This window comes from Arachis ipaensis, chromosome B05 (genome assembly GCF_000816755.2).
Source record: "Arachis ipaensis cultivar K30076 chromosome B05, Araip1.1, whole genome shotgun sequence".
Taxonomy (NCBI): domain Eukaryota; kingdom Viridiplantae; phylum Streptophyta; class Magnoliopsida; order Fabales; family Fabaceae; genus Arachis; species Arachis ipaensis.
In genome coordinates this window covers 141,447,835-141,452,303 of record NC_029789.2, presented here as the reverse complement: position 1 = coordinate 141,452,303, position 4,469 = coordinate 141,447,835, and positions in this window count along the sequence as shown.

Sequence of the window (4,469 nt, the reverse complement as noted above, 5' to 3'; positions counted from 1 at the left end):
GGTTTTTAGAGCACTTGGTGGATTCCCTGGTCCGTTCTCACGACCACTTGGTGACCCTGGAAGTATTGCCGCAGTCTTCGGGAAGAGGTTAGCAGTGCCAGAGCCAGCTTCTCTAACTTGCTGTATCTCAGTTCTGCTCCTTGTAGTGCTCTGCTCACGAAGTAAACTGGTTGTTGAACCTTCCCTTCTTCCCGTACCAAGACTGCGATTAAACGCTTCTTCACACGCCGGGGTCCAATAAAAAACTATCCCTTTTTTCATAAGGTTGAAAAATGGCAGCGCCCTAGCAGCCGACGCTCCAAGGAAACGGGATAAGGCGGCAAGTCTACTTGACAGTCTCTGAACGTCCTTGACGCAACCCGGACTCTTCATTTGGAGTATTGCTTGGCACTTCTCCGGGTTGGCTTCGACCCCCCTTTGGGTTATCATGAACCCTAGGAACTTTCCTGCCTCCATGGCAAAGGCACATTTTAGTGGGTTGAGCCTCATATCGTGTTGTCAGAGGGAGGCGAACACATTTCCCAGATCGCTTATAAGGTCCTCAGGCCGGGTGGTCGTTGCGAGGATATCATCTACATACACCTCCATCGTTTTGTCTATGAGGTCCTTAAATATCTTGTTCATTAGCCTTTGGTACGTTGCCCCAGCATTTTTCAGGCCGAACGGCATTACCCTGTAATAATATATCCCTCCCAGCGTTATGAACACTGTTTTCTCTTCGTCAGGCCGGTGCATCGGTATCTGATTATAGCCAGAATAAGCATCCATAAAGCTCAGATACCGATATCCCGCCGCTGTGTCGACGAGCGCATCAATGTTGGGCAGGGGGTAGCAGTCCTTGGGGCACGCTTTGTTGAGATCAGAGTAATCCACACACATCTTCCATTTCTCATTGTGCTTCCTCACTAGAACTACATTCGACAGCCATGTCGAGTAGTCGAGTTCTCGAATAAATCCCGCTTCGAGGAGGCTAGCCGTCTGCCTGGCCACCTCATCTGCTCGCTCTTGCAACATTTTCCTTATCCTTTGGGCTACCGGTCTGGCCTCCGCCATCACGGCCAAGTGATGTGACATGAGTTGGGGGTCTATCCCCGGCATATCGGCTGGCATCCATGCAAATAGGTCGCCGTTAGCCCTGATCATCTCCATTAGGGGTTCCTTCAGGTCGTGTGGGAGGTTTCTGTTTACGAAGGTGTACTTCTCCTCAGTGTCCCAGACTCTGAATTTTTCTAAGTTCCCTTCCGGCTCGGGTCTCGGCTTGTCGCTGATTCTAGCGTCCAAGTCGGCAAGGAATACCCCTGATGCCTCTTTAGATTTCTTCCTTAAGGAAAGGCTGGCATTGTCGCAAGCGACTGCCGTTTCCAAGTCTCCTTTTATGGATCCCACGGATTCGTCATCTACGATGAACTTCATTATCAACATATTTGTGCTGATCACTGCTCCGAGGTCATTGATAGTCTTCCTCCCTAGGATGACATTATAGGCCGTGGAATCTCATAGAACCACGAACTCGACCATTACCGACCTTCGTCCTTGCCTTGATCCTACGGATATGGGTAGGGAGATTATCCCATCTGGCTTGATGAAGTGGTCGCCCAAACCCACGACACCGTGCTGGTGTGTCTTCAAGTCGGCATCCCGTAGGCCCAAAGCGTCGAATACGTTGCGAAACATGATATTCGAGTCGGCGCCGGTGTCCACGAGGATCTGCTTGATGAGGCCGGTTCCTACCCTGGACGTGATGAACATGAGAGGGTTTTTCGCGGCCTCATCGAACCATTGGTCCTCAAGATCGAATGAGATGAGTGGGAGCCTCTTGGAGCTTCGCAAAGAGGATGAGGAGACCGCCAGGACCTTGGCGTCTTTCTTATGTACCGATCTCGACCTTGGAGGTGCGTCTCATGCCATTACCACGTTCACTATGGTGAGGCCGTGCTCGTTGTCCTCCGGCTCGTGGCGTCGCTTCACCGCGCGGGTCTTGTCCTCTCCTTCGCGGTCGCGATCCCGCCTCCTCGGCTCCCTGATAAGATGGGAGAATTCGGCCAGTTTTTCATCCCGGATCGCTTGTTCCAGCACATCCTTAAGGTCAAAGCAACACTGTGTCTTGTGTCCATAGCCTTTGTGATAGTCACAATAGAGGCTTTTGTTTCCCCCGGTCCGGTCCTTCAGAGGTCGGGGTTTCGACAAAATTTTCTTCTCGGCTATCTGTTGGAAAACTTCTATGATGGGGACGGTGAGGGTGGTGTAATTGGTGAACTTCCCGACACGAGGAAACGTTCTGGGTGTCTTGCTCGGACCGCCGTCTCTGGCGTGTTCCCTCTGTCTCTCTCCGCTGCCGTGCTGCCAGGTTTGGTTGTAGGCGGGCTACCGCTTGTTGGCAGCCACGACCTGACTGACTTCCTTATCGTTAATGTATTCCCTGGCTACGCTTTGGATCTCCTGCATTGTCCATACCGGCTTTATGGTGAGGTGCTTTCTGAAATCCTTGTTTAGAAGTCCGTTCGTCAAGCACAAGCTAGCAACCGAATCCGTCAGCCCGTCGATCTCCAAGCACTCATCGTTGAACCGGTCTAGATATTTCCTGGTCGGCTCACTGGACCTCTGAGTCACTCCCAGTAAATTGATCGGGTTCTTTTCCTTTGCGATTCTGGTTGTAAATTGGGCTAGGAAGGCGCGGCTAATGTCCGAAAACCTGGTCACCGAGCCATGCGGGAGGTTATTAAACCACCGTATTGCAGGTCCTGCCAGGGTGACTGGGAAAGCGCGACACCTTACCTCGTCTCCCACTCCCTCTAGGTTCATTCTGGCTTCGAAGGCCGTGAGGTGCTCCTGCGGGTCTTGGGTTCCGTCGTACCTCATGTCCGTTGGCTTGTCAAAGTGCTTTGACAGCCGGACCTCGAGGATGGAACAATGAAATGGGGTTGCGCCCATTATCACTGATCCCCGTGTTCTCGTTGTTCTTCCCTCATCATCCTCCCGACGACCGTCCTCCCGGTCTCGATCTGTGGTGCGCCTCCTTTCACGCCTGGTATAAATGATGGGATTGCGGCATCTTCTTGGGCGTCCTTCCTCCCTGGCGCTCTCGGGCTCAGATCGTGGGCTAGCTATTCGCCGGGAGTGGCTTCTCGGAGGGGAACAGGAGTAGCTTGACTCGGGTGTTGGTTGGCGATGTTCCCGCTCTGCCAGCTGGCGCTCCAGGTTCTGCATTCTGTGACGCAGTTCCTGCATTATTCTGGCGTTGTTGTCGCAAGTTCCCCCGAAGGGGCATCTCCCCTGAGATTGTGAAGACGGCTCGGTTCGTCGTGGAGGGGACCTCGTTCGCTCCCGGGAGGAAGCTACCGAGGCTTCCCCTCTTCGCTCGGCCCCGTGGCCTGGTTCAGTGGAACCCAGTATGACGTCCATTTGGGCGAATCCCCACAGACGGCGCCAATGTTCGGTAGGTCGGGTACCGGACGGTTCGGGTTAGTATTCTGATTGATGAGGTGGAGGTCTCGTCTGATTCCGGGTTACTGGGTTGGAGTAGACGACGTCCCGAGCACTTCGTGTGAAAAGGGGGGTGTCACCTCCAAAGACACTCCGATGCTCTAGTCAGTAAGTGTGCAGGCGAAAAAAGGGTGAATGGTATGTGACGTACCTTGGGGGAGGGGTAGGACCCTTCCCATATATATCGTGTCAGGAGTGGGCCTCCAGGGGCAGAGCCCACCTTTCTCAAAGCTTCCTTTCACAGCTGTAGTGGAAAGCTGTCCAGGACGCTGTCCAAGTCGGTATCTGAACGCTTTGCACCCGACCGTTTGGGTCGGGTGGTTCGTGGGTCGGGTCGGCCCATATTCCATTTGGGCCAGCCGTAACAAGAGGATAGCGAAAGATCAAGTTAAAAGAATAATTGAATAAAGAAGTATATTCTAGACTCTACACTTGATGTAATTATATACCCAAACTAATAAAAAAGTAAGTAATTTGTTCTGAATTTTGGTTATTACTCACTTCATACTTTCTCTTATTTGAATGTTGGAATATCTTTGCATGTATCACTACCGTCTGTTCTTTTAAACTTGACATATATGGGTCTGTTTGTCAAACGCGTTGAAAAAGAGAGAAGTGCGTTTGAATCTCTTGAACGCTTCATTTGTATGTTTGACAACTTTTTAGCATCTGAACGTAGAAGTGATTCTACTCTTTAACCCACGTTTACCAGAAGCTACAAATTCTTGCTTTTCCGTTCACTTTTTCACGTTGAACTGAAAAAAATTTCTGTGTACCAATTGTGTCCTTCATTATTCATATATTTGTTATTTGTTATTTGTTTTATAATGTTTTTTCTCCAATATTCTCCCATGCATATTATTATTTTTTATAAAATTCTTATTATTTTTTATTTATATGAATTTTTTAACTGTTATTATTATTTTTTTGTATAGAATATTTTTTTGCTTTGTATTATAATTCTATTAATTCTATTAGAGTAAAGA